Source organism: Theobroma cacao, chromosome 9 (assembly GCF_053813885.1).
Source record: "Theobroma cacao isolate CCN51 chromosome 9, ASM5381388v1, whole genome shotgun sequence".
Classification (NCBI taxonomy): Eukaryota; Viridiplantae; Streptophyta; class Magnoliopsida; order Malvales; family Malvaceae; genus Theobroma; species Theobroma cacao.
The window spans coordinates 12,702,239-12,720,784 of record NC_142647.1 but is presented as its reverse complement, the minus strand read 5'-3'; the positions used below and the strand labels follow the sequence as shown (position 1 = coordinate 12,720,784).

The 18,546-nt window shown below is 37.4% G+C and overlaps 1 non-coding gene across 1 annotated transcript; it reads right to left on the bottom strand.

Annotated features, from left to right (window-relative positions):
* Positions 1-15,856: 15,856 nt before the first annotated feature.
* On the bottom strand, positions 15,857-15,963 carry LOC148760735 (small nucleolar RNA R71). The gene has a single exon (XR_016028751.1). It is a non-coding gene; the product is annotated as a small nucleolar RNA R71 (small nucleolar RNA).
* Positions 15,964-18,546: the final 2,583 nt, after the last annotated feature.

The window sequence follows — 18,546 nt, the reverse complement described above, 5'->3', positions numbered from 1 at the left end:
GAGACAGTTCGGATCTGAGCAGTTCGTGCCCATGACTCACCAGCTCGACCAGTTAGAGTTTACATATGGAGAGCCAGAGACGCTAAAGAGAATTGAGGAAATTGCTTAGGACTGGAAGAAAACTTGCCGAGTAGATCAGGGAAGGGTTACTGATGAAGTCACCACAGGATATCATACTTGGCATGACCAAAGGGTGAAAAATGTCATACATCCCCCGAAGAATCCATCAAAACATCCCGTAAACCCAGAACCTCAAGACGTCCTGCTGGAGAGTGAGTTAACGAGGAAAAGACTTGAAAAGGAGATGATGAATATGAAGCGAAGACATGAGGATGAGCTAGAAGAAGTGAAGAAAGAGACTGCAAGAAAGGTACGGGTGGCTTTGAAAGAGCGGGATGAGTGGCAAAGCAAGTTTGAGGAAGTGAGCGTGGCAAATTCTTCTCTGTTAGCCAGAATACAAGAACTCCAAAGTGCCAACAATGCTTTGCAGCACGAGGTACAAGGACAAGGACAAACCATCCAAGAGTTGAAAAATGACTGCGACATGTTGGAAACTGCCATGGAGGGCTATAAGGCACAGTATGAAGCAATAAGGCAATAATATTTCCAAATGAGGGAAAGAAACAATTCATGCACACAAAGCCTTCAAAGGAAAGAAGCTGAAATGCAATGGATACTGAGACAGATGAGAGAAGTGGCATTTAGAGCTCGGGTAATGGCAGACAAGACCGAAGAACTCAGGCGAGAGATCCTTCCCAAGGATGAATTAAGTGAGCGGTTGATCAATCACCTCAAGATGGTTAGGGACCAATATGACAAAGTCGGTTTTTCTTTTTGATAGTTATATATGGTTTTAGACAATGATGTAATTGGATATTTAAGTTTTATGATGCGGATTTTCTTATGGTAAATGTTGGATGGCCAATATTTTTCCCATTCAAATACATTTCATTTGCATCATAATGCATGATTCAGATAAAAGTAATAAATAATAATGCACTCAACATAAAATTCTAACTTATTCCTTGAACTAATAGAACAAAATTCCAGAAAAACAAATTCTCCACAGATACAATACAAGAGCCCGTTCTAAGATCATGGGGGACGAGCATTCAGAGAGGATGGATAAGATTGAGAAGAAGCAAGAAGAAATCATGGGTCAATTATCAAAAATTTTGGAGTTAATATCTACAGATAAAGGAAAGAAAGCGGCAGGGAGTTCTGGTACACCAGAAGACGTTCAACAGACAGAAACCAATACAGACCCCGTGTATCCACCAGGATTTACACCTCCACCTGCAAGGAATGCTTCTATTCCCATGCCATCCGTGGGTCAATATCCATTTTTTGGGATGCCAATAGGACCACCACCTACTTATGCTCAACAAAGGCCAATTGGAGGGGCAAGTCCTTCAGATCCCATCTCTGTACCTGATCTGGATGATCCAAAGGAACAAGAGAAGCTCAAATGTGGATCCGTTGAATCGAAAGATAATCCCGATACCCATAAAAAATTTGACCTTTTTGAGGAAAGACTGCGCATGGTAGAAGGAATGGGAATGTATTGTTCTATGGATGCAATTGAGCTTTGTCTGGTTCCAGATGTGGTTATACCCCCAAAGTTCAAAGTTCCAGACTTTGAGAAGTATGATGGAACCAAGTGCCCGGTCACACATATCACCATGTATTGTAGAAGGATGGCCGCATATGCTCATGATGACAAACTCTTGATACATTGCTTCCAAGATAGCCTTACCGGTGCTGCAGCAAAATGGTACGTCCAACTGGACCGCAATCGAATCCACACATGGAAAGACCTTGCTCGGGCGTTTGTAGCTCAGTATAAGCACGTTACAGATATGGCTCCGGATCGCCTTTCTTTACAAAACATGGAGAAGAAAATCACTGAAAGCTTCAAAGAATACGCTCAAAGATGGAGGAATGTGGCCTCTCAAGTTCAGCCACCATTGACTGAGAAAGAAACCACTGTAATGTTTGTTAACACCTTGCGAGCCCCTTACTATGAACGATTGGTTGGTAGTGCCACAAAGAACTTTGCTGATATGGTGATTTCGGGAGAAATGATAGAAACTGCCATTAAGCAAGGGAAGATAGAAGGAGGTGATATGGCAAACACAAAGAAAGGGGGAACTTTCAAGAGGAAAGAAGGAGAAGCCCAAGCCATCACTTCAGGACAACACCAAGGAGAAACATACAACCCTTGCCAGCCATACCTACCATACCCCTATTACCCAGCTGTGAACAACACTTCACAAAGCCCATACCCATACCCGCCTATGCCAAATGCCTTCCCTAACCCGTACCCATATAATCCCATCCAGCGGACACTCTACCCCACAAATATTCACCCACCTACTTCCACACCTGTTACAGCTTCAACCACACAACAAACAACACCTTCAAACAACCATACTACCGGTGAATCAAGAGGATGGCGAAACAAGCAAGAGAAAGTGCAATTTGAACCAATCCCGATCCCTTATGCTGAACTCTTCACTCAGTTAGTTGCAAACCATCTAGTAGCACCCTTATACATAGAGCCATTAAAACCTCCGTTCCCGAGATGGTATGACACTTCCGCCCATTGTGATTATCATTATGGAATAGAAGGTCACTCAATCGAGAATTGCACGGCATTCAAGCATAAGGTGCAAAGGTTGATCAAGGCAGGAATCCTGAACTTTGAAAAAAAGCCAGAACAGAATGTTAACAACAACCCACTGCCAAATCATGCTGGGGCAGGGGTAAATGCAATCGAAAGGGAGTTGTATGTTAAAAGGAACATTCGGGAAGTGGAAACCTCCATGGAGAAAGTATTTGAAGCCTTGGTAAAAGCCGATATGCTCGAGGTGTGGCCTGAATGTCCTAATGTGAATGACTCACGAGGTATCCAAAGACTATGTTGCTTGTACCACAAAGGATGTGTGGGACATTCAATCCAGGATTGTAGTTCTTTCCGGAAGGAAGTGCAAAGAATGATGGACGAATCAAAGATCGAGTTTTATACGGAAGCTTCAGAGTCAGCAGTAAACATGATATCCAAGGAGTCCACTCACCCAATGAAGATAAAACCTTTGACCATTTTCTACGAACCAAAAGGAGAGTTTGTGGAGGACAAAAACCGTGCCAAGATGATCATCGAAATCCCTAAACCCTTCCCCTACAAAGACAACAAAGCTGTCCCATGGAACTACAACTAAAATGTACAAGTTTCAGAAGCGAAGAAATGGATAGCTGAATCTCAAGATGATGCTGCCAATATAACTGGCGTTGGAGGGATTACCCGCAGCGGACGCTGCTATTCACCGGAAGCATTCGAGAATCTCAAGAATGAGAAGGGAAAGGAAAAAGAGCAAAGTCCTAGAGAAGAAAAGGTACAACCTCCGGAATCGACAGATGGCTCAAAAAGATCGGTGACAGAAAAAGAAGCTGCCGAGTTCCTCAAGTTCATCAAACATAGTGAGTACAATGTAGTCGAGCAATTGAACCGGTTGCCCGCTCGTATTTCACTACTATCTTTGCTCCTCAGCTCAGAACCACATAGGAACTCTCTGATGAAGATTCTGAACCAAGCATATGTGGATCATGATATCTCAGTTGAAAATTTGGACTACATTGTTGGGAACATTTCGGTGGGTAACATAATATCCTTTAGCAATGAAGAAATCCCTTCTGGAGGTAGAAGAAATTACAAAGCCTTGCACATCACTACCAAGTGTAAAGGTTGTACCGTCGCAAAGGTATTGCTTGACAACGGATCGTCCTTAAATGTGATGCCCATGAGGACCTTGGTCCGTTTACCCATCAACATGTCCTACATGCGAAAGAGTCAGATGATCGTAAGAGCTTTCGATGGAACAAGGAGAGAAGTAGTAGGGGACATTGAGATACCAGTAGAAATTGGCCCATGTACCTTTACCATTGATTTCCAGGTTATGGATATTGCTCCTTCATACAATTATTTGTTGGGAAGACCTTGGATACACATGGCTGGGGCCATACCTTCATCTCTTCATCAGAAGGTCAAGTTCATCGTGGAAGGGAAGATTGTCTGTGTTAACGGGGAAGAGGACTTGCTCATAAGCAAGCCAGCAGATACACCTTACGTGGAAACGGCGGAAGAAGTGCCTGAATGTTCCTTTCGATCCTTCGAGTTCGTTAACACCATGTATGTGGGAGAAGGAACCACACCGCCTATTCCGAGGCTTTCCAAAACCACCAAGATGATTGTCAGTCAGATATTAGGAAAAGGATACCGAGCGGGGGCAGGATTGGGATAAGAACTACAAGGCATTAGAAGTCCCATACGTACTACCAAAAATGAAGAAAGGTTTGGCCTGGGGTACAAGCCAACTAAGAAGGAAAGAGAAGAAATGATAGCCGAAAGAAGAAAGGAAAGGTTGGCTCGCTTTAAGGGGCATGAGTTGGAAATCCAAGGAATGACATATCCTCATCTTTACAAGACATTCCGATCTGGAGGTTGCATCTTTCCTGAATCACTCACCGTTGGGAACCGAGAATCAGTGTCAGCTTTAGGAGGGACCTTTTCTGATTTATCAATATGTGCAACGGAGGAAGGTGAAGAACAACCAGGAAATATGGATGAGATTCCTACTACATACCTTGGGCCACCGAATCTAAAGCTGAGCAATTGGACCACCATGAGTTTACCAGTCACTTGTGATTCAATTTCAAAGTAATGCAAACTAAACATCCATGCTTATGCCCAAAAGCATTGGAATTTTATGTATCGGGCTTTTTATCATTTATCATTTTAATAAATTGACATGCGTAGTGCATTTCTCATATCTCTTCTCATAATTAATCATTTCCATTAGTGTCATTTCATCCCTTTATTTTAACTATTTACCTATACAATAGCTCTACATATTTCAATTCCCTTTACCTTCCAGGATTCCAAATAATGAATGCGAAGATGATAATGACAATGGTTTTGAAGTTGATTTTGAAAAAGGTACAAGTGTCAGTGAACTTGACAATACAGAAAACGTGGAGGATTATGATTTAACTCCGGACTTGTTAAGACTACTAGAACAGGAGGGGAGACAAATTGTCCCACATCAAGAGACACTTGAAACGATTAATTTGGGAAATGAAGAAAATAAGAAAGAAGTTAGGATTGGTGTGACGTTGGTGTCAATGGAAAAAGAAAAACTAATAAAGCTACTTCATGAATATGTAGATGTGTTCGCATGGTCTTATCAAGATATGCCAGGACTCAATACAGACATTGTAGCCCATAAACTGCCTTTGAAACCTGAATGCAAACCGATTAAGCAAAAGTTGAGAAGAATGAAACCTGAAATGTTGTTGAAAATTAAAGAAGAGGTGAAAAAGCAGTTCGATGCAGGATTCTTGGAAGTAGCTAAGTACCCTGAATGGGTTGCAAATATTGTCCCAGTTCCTAAGAAAGACGGGAAGGTGAGAATGTGTGTGGATTATCGAGACTTGAATAGAGCTAGCCCAAAAGATAATTTTCCTCTTCCCCACATTGACACCCTTGTTGACAATACTGCCCGCCATTCCATGTTTTCCTTTATGGATGGCTTTTCAGGGTATAACCAAATTAAGATGGCACCAAAGGATAGAGAGAAAACTACCTTCATAACTATGTGGGGAACCTTTTGTTATAAGGTAATGCCATTTGGTTTGAAGAATGCCGGGGCAACTTATCAGCGAGCTATGGTGACTCTCTTCCATGATATGATGCACAAAGAGGTTGAGGTGTATGTGGATGATATGATTGTAAAAGCTCGCAAAACAGAGGACCATGCGACTAATCTTGAAAGATTATTTAAGAGGTTACGAAAATTTCAGCTCAGATTAAATCCGGCAAAGTGCACTTTTGGAGTTACTTCAGGAAAGCTACTGGGTTTCATCGTCAGTGAAAGAGGAATAGAAGTTGACCCAGATAAGGTTCAAGCAATCCGTGATTTGCCCCCTCCCAAGACGCAAAAAGAAGTTAGAGGATTTTTGGGGAGATTAAATTATATAGCCCGGTTCATATCACAACTCACACTCAAATGTGACCCGATCTTCAAACTCCTTCGCAAACATAATCCGGGGGCGTGGAATGAGGAGTGCCAAGTTGCTTTTAACAAAGTTAAAGAATATTTGTTGAGTCCGCCAGTATTGGCACCACCTGTGGTCGGGAGACCCCTCCTCTTATACTTAACGGTAAATGAAGGATCCATGGGATGTGTGTTAGGACAACATGATGAAACTGGTAAGAAAGAAAGGGCAGTTTACTACTTGAGCAAGAAGTTCACTGAATACGAGTCCAAGTATTCCTCGTTGGAAAAGATGTGTTGTGCTTTAGCATGGACGGCGCATCAACTCAGGCAGTACATGCTATATCATACCACTTGGCTCATTGCAAAGTTGGACCCGATTAAATACATCTTCGAGAAACCTTCCTTATCAGGTAGAGTGGCAAGATGGCAAGTGTTATTGTCTGAATATGATATTGTATATGTGTCCCAGAAAGCTATCAAAGGAAGTGCAATCGCAAATTTTCTTGCAGAAAGGGTGGAAGAGGATTATGAACCAATGGAGTTTGAGTTTCCAGATGAGGACTTGATGTCAATATGTCAAACAAGTGGGGAGGAATCAGAGAAAGAGAATTGGAAGATGTTTTTCGACGGAGCTTCGAATGCCTTGGGGCATGGCATAGGGGTCGTGTTAGTGTCACCAGAAGGAGATCATTATCCCGTTATAGCTAAACTCAACTTCTATTGCACCAATAATGTAGCTGAATATGAAGCTTGTGTCATGGGCATTCAAGCAGCAATCGAGAGGAAAATTCACATTTTGGAAGTGTATGGGGACTCTACTTTGGTTATTTATCAGTTGCGAGGAGAATGGGAGACACGTGACTCAAAGTTAGTTCGGTATCACAAGTATGTATCAAAGCTGATTGAAAATTTTGATGAAATTTGCTTCAATCATTTGCCCGGAGAGGAGAACCAAGTGGCCGATGCATTAGCCACGCTGGCGGCAATGTTCAAAGTTGGTACCAATGTCAAGATCCAACCCATCATGATTAATCTTCGAGAGTGCCCCGCACACTACTTTAGTGTAGAAGAAGAAATATATGGGAAACCGTGGTACCATGATATTGTGCATTATCTCAAATTTCAGCAGTACCCGGATCAAAGCTCAGAAAATGATAAGAAAACCATTAGAAGGTTGGCAATGAATTTCTTCTTGGATGGGAACATCTTATACAAGAGAAGTAGGGATCAAACGCTTTTAAGATGCGTGGAATCAACCGAAGCTCAGAGAATAGTCGAGGAAGTTCACGAAGGAGTTTGTGGAGCACATGCAAGTGGACATAAGTTGGCGAGACAGGTCATGAGGGCAGGGTATTACTGGCTCACGTTAGAAAAGGATTGTATAGACTTCGCTCGAAAGTGTCACAAGTGTCAGATATATGCGGACAGAATCCACACCCCTGCTAACTCACTGCATGTATTGACATCACCATGGCCATTCTCAATGTGGGGCATGGATGTGATTGGGTTGATAACCCCGAAGGCATCAAATGGGCATTGGTTTATTCTGGTGGCAATTGACTACTTCACTAAGTGGGTAGAAGCAGCATCTTATGCCAAAGTGACCCAGAAAGTGGTATGTAAGTTCGTCCAAAAGGAAATAATATGCCGCTATGGTCTCCCAGAAAGGATCATCACGGATAACGCTAGTAACCTCAATGGTTCGATGATGAAAGAGGTTTGTGCCAAGTTCAAGATCAAGCATCACAATTCAACACCTTATCGCCCAAAGATGAATGGAGCAGTGGAAGCAGCCAACAAGAACATCAAAAGGATAATTGAAAATATGACAGATATATACAAAGATTGGCATGAGAAGTTACCTTTTGCTTTGCATGCTTATCGCACAACAGTCCGAACTTCCACGGGAGCTACACCGTTCTCTTTGGTGTATGGGATGGAAGCAGTTTTGTCAATTGAAGTGGAAATTCCTTCCCTTCGGGTCCTTAAAGAAGTACAGTTGGAAGAAGCCGAATGGGTTAATGCTCGTTATGAGCAATTGAATCTCATAGAAGAAAAAAGGTTGACAGCACTTTGCCATGGGCAGTTATATCAAAAGAGAATGATGAGGGCATATGACAAGAAGGCACACTCTCGACAGTTCCGAGAAGGAGAATTAGTATTGAAAAGAATTCTCCCGAACCAGCATGATCCTCGCGGGAAATGGACACCGAATTGGGATGGACCATTCGTGGTGAAGAAAGCTTTTTCAAGAGGAGCACTAATTTTGGCGGAGATGGATGGAAGGGAGTTTTCCAACCCGGTGAATGCCGATGCTGTCAAGAAATATTTTGCATAAAAAAAAATAAAAAAAAAAAGAGGAAAATTTTCAAGTTGAAAACCTGAAAAGGCAGCTTGAATTTGGGAGATGTGTTTAGGGCGAAAACCCGAAAGGGCGGTCTAGACACGAAAAAGGGCCAAATACTACAAAAGCTTAACACAGAAAGGGTGAAGATCATGATCCGAGATGTTCATGCAAAAGACAAGGGAGCTGACAAATGTGCCTATTTCGGGATAAAATTTTGAGACTACTGTTAATATCTATCGAAACAGTCATTAAGAAAGGACTGTATCCCTTTTGTATTAATCAATTTTCCCCTGTTCCTTGTCATTATACTTGATTGTAGAAACTTCACTTTTTTCTAATGAAAAATAGCCTTTCACTCCCAACAATGCCCTCATTTCCATTCTGTCAAAAGAGGAGATATGAGTACATTGCATTGCATTTGTCATAAAATTGGAATGATACTTAATAAAGAGCATGATAAAGTAAGAAATGTTTGCAATATTTTGAAAAAGGATCCTAATTGACAGGGAATGAAATGGAGTCTGAGAAGAGAAAGAAAGGAATGGAATTAGCAATAGAATGGAGCACAGTAAAAATGTGAAGAGTGATTGGACCATGCATATGATAGAGGAAGAAAACAGTTATGAGTAATGAATTGGGGAAGACGAGAGATCGGAAGCATGATCGATTCATCCCCCATTGATCAAAGAGAAGGCTCTAAAAACACCAAAAAAAAGGGGAAACTGATGAAGATGAATTGACATGTTCAAAATTTTAAAATAATTAAAATAGAGGAAAATTCATCTTTAAAATTATATGAATTTCAGATGAGGAATTGATTATTTTTCACCATTTCAAAAAAGAAAAAAGGTTTCGTTGCCTCAATTTTGAAGAATTCATTTTTAAAGGTACGTTGCCTCAGCTTTGAGGAGCTCACTTTTAAAAATTCTCGTTGCCTCAGTTTTGAGGAGTTCATTTTTAAAGTCTCGTTGCCTCAGTTTTGAGGAGTTCATTTTTAAAGTCTCGTTGCCTCAGTTTTGAGGAGTTTATTTTTAAAGTCTCGTTGCCTCAGTTTTGAGGAGTTCATTTTAAAGTTTCGGTGCCTCAGTTTTGAGGAGTTCATTTCTAAAGTCTCGTTGCCTCAATTTTGAGGGGTTCATTTTAAAAGTCTCATTGCCTCAGTTTTGAAGAGTTCATTTTAAAAGTCTCGTGGCCTCAGTTTTGAGGAATTTATTTAAAAAAAATAAAAAAAATAAAAAAATTTTGGTAAGAGAATTAAAGAATATAGTCAAATACAGTGTCTACGTCTTTGCACTATTTCAAATTTTCGAAATGCGCAAAGAGGGGCAGCTGTAGACACTAAATCATAAACAAAAAATAAATAAAAATAATAAAAACTAAAATAAAAAAGAAATGAAAAAAGAGGGGAGTGAGGTACAACTGGCAGGGTGCGGACGCACCCTGCCAGGCACCTCCCTCACCCTGCCAGACGCGAAAAATTCGCGTCTGGCAAGGTAGTGGAGCGTGCCCCCTCAAGAGCCCAAGAATCGGGTATAAAGGAGGGGACACTGTAGCATTCGGGAGGAGGGGAAAAAAAAAATCTGCACATCAAAAAAATTTTCCAGATTTCCAGCAAAAGGGAGAAGCCACAAACAAAAAAAAAAGAAAGAAAGAAAAAGGGCAGGGGGCTTTTTCTTAGTGCCGCCGGTTTGGGTGAGTGAGGAAGGGGGAGATCTTGGGTGAGAGAGCAAAAAGAGATCTTAGGTGAGAAAGCAAAAAAGGATCTTGGGTGAGAAAGCAAAAAAGAAACGGGTGGAGAGAAAGAGAAGTAGCTGGGCACTAGAGAGAGAAAGGGGAGGAAAAAGTGAAGAAATGATAAAAAATAATGGGGTTTCTTAAAGTGTATTCTAGGTAGACCTCCCATTTCCCACCCCAAATGGCATATTTTGGAAGAATAAAATTTGCTGGCTTGATTGGAGTGGGCTGTAGATTTGGAGGAGCTTAGAAAGGTAAAATATTTATCATTTCTCTTAAATTTTTATGGCTTGAGTTGGTTCATTTTATTTATTTGTAGGACTATTGTTTAATCATTTAAGATTAATACTTCAATGTAATGTTCTAAAATCCTTAGGTTTTATTTTTGAGATTTAAGAAAGTAATACAAATAAAGGAATATATAAATATAAAAAATTTTTACATAAGAAAAGGATTCAAATGTAAGAAAATATTTATTAGAGGTATTGAAACTTAGGAAAATAAAGCACCTAGCAAAAAAAATAATAAATTGCTAAATAAAATATGTTTATAGTGATAGATCTAGAGATCTAAATATAAAATATAAAAATATAAATGAATGAAATAGATGATAGGCAAAAAAAATATATAAAGGTTAAGTTAAGTAAAAATTGGAGACTATTGAGACATTGGTGAGGTATTCTTGGGTAAAACCATGTAAGGAGCATATAAAATATGTTTATACATTAGATTATAAAAATATATTTAGTGAATGAGAATAAACAAGGAAGAAACATTTTATGTTAAATAAAAAATATATAGTTGAGCTAGTCAAATAATTATAATAAGATAGGTATTAGAATTGACCTTGGAAAAATTGAATTTTAAGACACAATAATATTAAATAAGTTAAGTAAACAATGCCGATGATGGGATAATCGATCGGGATGCGAGAAGTCGCATTCCCGAGCTTATGTTCCCTAGGCTCGGAATCCGAATCAAGGCTCCACCAGTACGATGGGAGGGCCTCGATTTCAAGATTCAGAAATTCTTAATAAATAAAGAGTTTGATGATACAAAAAATTACTCGATAAAAATAATAAATAAATAATAAATGATAAAAAAAAAGATAAAATAATAACAATTTAAACATATAATAAATAATTAATTTGAAAATACAATATACATGACATTAAATAAATAAAAATAAATAAATATATAATAGTAAAAAAAAATAACTAATTCAAAATTAAACATTGAGTATTAAGTGGCATAAAGAAATGTGAAGATAAAGATAAAAAAAATAATAAATAAGATCTTAGGCATTAGGTTTGAATAAAAGATTGCTTATGAAAAATATAATAAAAAAAATATAAAAATATATAAAATAAAAGTAGTATAATAAAAAATATATAATTTTTGTTCACTAAAATAACATAGAATCATAAGCAATTTGTCTAAGTATAAATGGAAAACATAAGAACTTAGAACAAAAAATGTAAAGTATAAAAAAATAATAATAAGAAATAAGAATAGAAAATATGATAATAAATATATAATAAAATAAAAATAATTAATAATAACAAAAAAATATAGATTATTGCATAGCATATATGTATTGCATCATACATATCATTGCATATAAATATTTCTGTTTTCGAGTTTAAGCCCCGATGATGGGATCTTTCGGGGATCCTGCGAAGGTGGGTATCTCTCGAAAAGTTCCTTAGGTGAAAAAGATGTCCTCGGGTCCCCACCAGTATGATGGGAGGGCTCGAGAACCATCTTTAATAAAAGGCTTTTGCCCGAATTAGGTTCATTATGCACAAAAATATTATTTTAAAAAAGAAAGCGTACGATGGCCCCGATGACGGGAATTATTCGTCGAATTTGTGAAGGCGAGTTTCTCGGATAATTCCCTAGGTGAGAGAATATCCCGAGTCCCACCAGCATGATGGGCGGATTCGGAAAATATCCTCGATAAAAGGTTATTCGTCCGGCATTTTTATCTCACGCCATGCATTTCATCTCGCCACCCATTTACATTCCATTTTAGGTTAAATAGGAGATATAAAGATAAAAAAATATATAATAATAATACTTAAGGAAATCTAGTGAAATTAAAAATTAAAGCCCAATAGGATAATCTAAAAAAATGGTACCGTCCATGGAACGGGCGTCTGAGGGGTGCTAATCCTTCCCCGGGCGTAACCGTACTCCCGAACCTAGATCCAGAAAATTGTAGACCGGTTTAAGGTTCTTTTCGGTGGGCTTAAAATTCATTTAAGTTTTCATCGATTAGAATCGAGTCAATAGGTGTCCAATCGCACCTAGTAAAAAAAAAAGATTGGTGGCGACTCTTAGTTTAATTTTTAGTGAGTTTTCACATTCACGTCTAGCGGTCGGGTTCCCGAACCCGCACGTTACGACACTAAGTACTACAACTGGAACAAACTAATTTTATTTTAAGTACTCAAAATTCTAAAAATGATTAAAAATAAATATAAGTGACTAATCTAGACTAGCAATTTCAAATCAAATTATTGTAAAAGTAATGGTGTAAAAGACTAGGATTATCGGTTCAATTACTTTTTCATTTGGATGCATGATTGGCTAATTACTTACTTCAATGGAAACTTGATGCTAGTCTAGAATCCTCAAGCATGTACGACTCTTTGTCAAGTTATTGTACAATGGCCTAACTTAATTAATTTTCTATATATCTATAGTAATTTATCTAAGCTAAGTTCCTAAGGTAAAGGTTCTAACAATTGACTATATATGGCAAATAGGTGTATATCTACCCTACTTGTAAATCACCCACTCAATTCTCAAGTGTAATGAACATATATTACCCAAATCAAGGTCTATTTAGACTAACTTTCTCAAGTGTTATCTAAAAATCCAAACTCATTTCATTGGTGATCAAGCAATAAAATGGAAAATAAATTCATATTTGAATAAACATCAATGATTTCGTAGAAAATAGGAAATGGCCAAGCACAATATCCAAACTGCATACTAATATCCACCATAACCCTAGATATGGAAATTTAGCTCAACATATCCATAGTAAAACTCAACATCTCAAAAAAATAAAGCATTTTTAGAAAGAAAGATAGAGAGAGAAAATCCAATCTATAAGATAAAGTATTCGATGCAGCTTTTTGAAGCTCAATCTTCAAAGATTTCCTCATTTTTTTTGCCATTTTCAAAGCTTCTTTTTTTCCTGCATCAGGTCTACTCTAGCATTCCTTTTTCAAAATAAAAAGCCCTTTTTTATACCCTCAATAATAGCCCCATGATGTAATAATCAGATGGTGCAGAAATGTTTTATCTACGATTCGGCACACCATTTCTGCTTGTGTTGGGGTATGGCTGAACAAGGATGAAACTCCAAAACTACCCTTAGAGGTTGCGATACTACTTTTTTCTACCTAGTTGTTGTGTAGTCTGCAATGGTCCTTCAACTTCTGACACGATTTCAACCATGATACAATCAGAACTAGATAAGTCTATTATATAGAGTTATTTAGCCACATTTTGGGATGTTAATGTAGTTTTAAGTAGTTTTTAGATAGGTTTTATTCTTTTAGTTGATTAGTTTAAAGCATGTTAACCTAGGTTAATTCAAGTAATTCTAGTTTATTGTCATGTTGAAAGTCTTATCTTAAGCCAATGCTAATTTAGTCTATGTGGTTCTAAGTTTTCAAATATAAAGTTCAACAATGATGAACTATGCAATGGAGATTAAGTGCAAATTTTCACTGAACATGTTACGGTAATTTGAACATAACTTGAGCTACAAAGATCCAATGAACATGATTCTTAGACCATTGAAATGGTGAGAGGCAAACCTACAACTTTTACATTTACCATTTCACCAGATTAGCCTCGAAATAGCTGAAAATTTCATTGAAAAATGAGGTACTGTAGTAGTTTTGAACCAAGGCTGCAACGCCCAATGGAACATCATGCCTCCCATACAAAATCCTAAGAGGCCAACGCCGTAGCACCCGAGAAGGGGTTTTTGCATCGGTTGAAAAATGGCCAAAAATATATATATAAGGCAAGAGCACAACAATGCCCTTGGACCAAGGTTGCGACGCTTTGACGTGTATTATTAAAGTGTAGCCAATCAGAAAATGAGTTTATAGGGTTTTTTGGAGCCTATAAATAGGTGATTTTCAGTAGCTGAAAAAGCTTGGAGAGTGAATAAACGACAGTTTTTGAGAGAAAAGAAAAAGGCTCTTCAACAAAGGAAACAAAAAGAAATCGAAAGCAACTGAAGATCGAGAATCGAAAGAGGCTTTGATATTCCTATTACTCTTCAATTCTTTCTTGTTCTTTAGTTGTAGAGATGATTTTTTCTCTTAAATTAATTATATCTGTTGTAACAATGATGATGAACGAATTTTATTTTCTAGGAATGTGGTTGTTTCATTATATAGTTTATATATTCAATTTTTTCTTGCTTGGTATTAATGGAAATCGCATGATTTATTCAATCCTACACTTATTTTTCAACTGCCTGATCACCAGTTGAAATGTATTAGGTTTCTAAATGGAACTCCAAAAAAAGAGTTTAGAATAGACCATAGTTTTGAATAGCCTTTGTTCAATTCACCTCAAAGTTAAGTGATAGTCTCATATTTAGGATAAACATATACCAAAATGACTTAGGTAGTCAAATTAGAACACAAACATAATGAACCTTTTCTAATTGATTTGCATAGATATATGGTATTAGTTTTGAAAAGGTATGTGTGCAAGATCTCGATAGAAACTTGTACATAATATGGATTCTACGTTAGCCATGCATTCCATTAATCTAAGTTAAAGAGAATTATTAAATTCAGATGAAGTTTTGAAAGACACCATAATCCTAGGCTTTTAACTTAATATCTCTCTTAGTGAAATTTTAATTTTCCTTATTTACTTAGTTTTAAAGAACATTTTTAGTTTAATCAACCATTCAAAATTTAGTACTTAGTAAGAATAGGTATAAATCTCTGTGGGAAACGATACTCGACTTACCTTGATATTACTTGTATGGCCACGTGCTCTTGCTTGTATTAAACCAACAACAAGTTTTTTGCACTGTTGTCCACAATTTGTTTTCCTATTTATCTTTACTGATATTAAATTAAACAAATTATCTTATACCAAGTTTTTTCTTTTTCTTTTGTGTTTCCTAAGTGTGTTTTGACATTGTATACACAAAGCACAAAACATAAAGACTATCTCATGTGACCTAGACATCAAATGGACATTTCAAAGACTGAGACAAAAAAGGCAACAATGTTCAGTTTCTTCTAATACAATGGATGAACAACCAAGAGAGTGTCAAGTCCAAGAGAGGATAGTTGAAGAGAATCGATCATTGAGGGTCTATGTTGTTCCTTTAGTACAAGGTATCCCATCAAGCATCAGAAGGCCAACCATTCAGACAAATAATTTCGAGATCAAGTCGGCCATCATCACTGATCCAAACATCAATCCAGTTTTTGGGGTCTTTCGAAGTAGACCCAAATGCTCACGTAACTAATTTCTTGGAGATATGTGATACATTGAGCATAATAGGGTCATAGACGATGCCATTTGATAGAGATTATTTCCATTTTCATTGAGGGATAGGGCAAAGGTGTGGTTAAATTCATTACCCACAAGCTCAATCATAACATAGGATGACCTTGCCTAGAAGTTCCTTGCAAAATACTTTCCTCCGACGAAGACAACCAAAATGAGGAACGATATCACTTTGTTCATACAATTTGATGATGAGTCATTATATGAAGCTTGGGACAGATACAAGGACTTACTTAGGAGTTTCCCACATCATGATCTTTCGAAGTGGCTTCAAGTACAGATGTTTTACAATGGATTACGTACCCAAGTTCAAGATACAATTGATGCAACTAAAGAAAGAGCTCTTATAGAACAAACTATCAATGAAGTATATGACCTATTGGAAGAGATGGCATCAAATAATTATCAATGGCCATCAGAGTGATCTGCACATAGGAAAGTAGTTCGAGTTCATGAGGTTGATGCCATCATGACATTAACTGCATAAGTAGCTACTCTAACTAAAAGGTTTGATTCTATTAATACTAATCTTGTTCAAAGTCCCTTTGTAGTGTGTGAACATTGTGGAGATAGACACGTTATAGGTCAGTGTCCAAGTAATAGCACATAAGCAATTCAGTTCATTGGAAACAAACAGTAAAATAATCCCTTCTTTACCACATATAATCCTAGATGGAGAAACCATCCAAACTTTTCATGGGGAAACAACTAAGCAGCCTTAGCTTCAAGACCGCACATACCGTTTGTTTTTCAACATCAACTGAGAGCTCTCATTCTTGATAAAAAGCTATCCATGGAGGAGTTAATGATGCAATATATGGCCAAGACAAACTTCCTTATCAATAGTTAGGTAACATCATTGAGAAACTTTGAGACACAAATTGGGCAATGGCAAGCACAATTAACAGTAGGGCTTAAGGGATGTTGCTTAGTGACATTGAGACAAATTTGAGAAGAGGGGGCAAAAAAATGTAAAGGCCATCACCTTGAGAAGTGGAAAAGAGATTGAGGGTAATACTAAACAAATTGAACAAGTGGAGAAAGAAGCTCAAAATGAGACATAGGTAGTTACTCCTAACAATCAAAGTGTGGACAAGGAAACTACAGTCACACCACCATCACCCTTTCTTTAATGATTCAAAAAACAACAAGATAACCAATTTTAGAAATTTATAAAGGTATTCCAGAAGCTGCACATCAACATACCATTTGTAGAGGCTTTGGAGTAGATGCCTTTATATCTTAAGTTTCTAAAAGAAATATTATCCAAGAAAGATGATTGAGTGAGTTCAAGATAGTGGTACTCACTGAGGAGTGCAGTGCAATCATACAAAACAAACTTTTGTTGAAACTCAAAGACCCTTGTAGTTTCATAATTCCATGCACCATTGGGGCATACTATTTTGCCAAGTCATTGAGTGATCTAAAAGCTAGCATCAACCTGATGCCACTTCGATTTATAAGAAATTGGGTTTGGGAGAAATCAAGCCCACTATAGTGACTTTACAACTAGCATATCGCACCATTACATATTCGTGCGACATTGTAAAAGATGTATTAGTAAAAATGCATAAGTTCATTTTTCCAGCTGATTTTGTGGTACTCGATATGGAAGAAGACAGAGAGGTTCCAATCATTTAGGGGAGACCTTTCTTACGTATCACTAGAACACTCATAGATGAAGCGAAAAGAGAGCTTACCTTGAAAATCCAAGACCAAGAGGTAACCTTCAATACCTTGAAAGCTTTAAAATATGCTAATGATTATGAAAGTGCTTTGCAGTAAATGTAGCTGCAAGTGTAAAATGATTATTCCAATTAAATAAGATGGATGAGATATGATTAGATGTTTATGAAAATGCCAGATTCGACAAAGGAAAAACAAACAGATAGCTTGACAAAAAGGTTGTTGAACTACATTTTGAGTAGGTCAACATGTGTTACTATTCAATTCTCATTTAAAGTTGTTTCTTGGGAAGTTAAAGTTAAGGTGGTCAAGATCGTTTCTCATCTCAATAGTGTTTTTATATGATGTAGTGGAATTAATGGACAGCACAACCAATGGAAGGTTTAAGGTGAATGGGCCTTGGCTAAAGCACTATTGAGAGGTGACATAAATCGTCAATGCTCTACCATTACTCTTTCCGACCTTAGTCGAGTTGAAATAAGAGTCTAGCTAAAGATGTTAAAGAAAGTGTTGCTTAAGAGGCAACCCAAGTTTTCTTTCCTTCAACAATTTTTATTTATTTATTCATTAATTACTTTTTAGTGATTGTTAATTTTATTTTTTATCTTTCTAGCTACTTGTTTTTATTTTCTTTTTACAAATAAATAATAATAATAATAGCATTCAAGAAAAAAAACAGGTTACTAGGGCCTCGACATTGGCTGTGGAAGGTCACGACACTGGTGCATCTTACAACAACAAAAAAAATTATAAGGTATGGACTCTTTAAAGCACTACGATGCCATGTCAGGCCCATCACCCTATATATACCCTTTTCTCCAATTTTTCAACCCTAAGCAGCAGTTTATCACCCTCTCTTTGCCCTACTTGCAAAATTTCACTTCCTTTTCATTTACCCACTACAATATCAGTTTAAAACACCAATTTCCTTACATCAAACTTTGAGTTTAGAGGATTCTAGAGCATTTTGACTTAGAAGCATCTGAGTGCTGGAAAGTGTGGTAAGTGCTCTATTTTCTTTCTCTAATTATTCTTATGGTTGGTATTGTGTTTTAAAGATGGGCTTTTGCTTAAAATTGAAGGGTATATGCTAAATTTGATAATGTAGTGCATGGATTTCATTAATTTTTTAGTTTTGTACTTAGCTTAGAATTT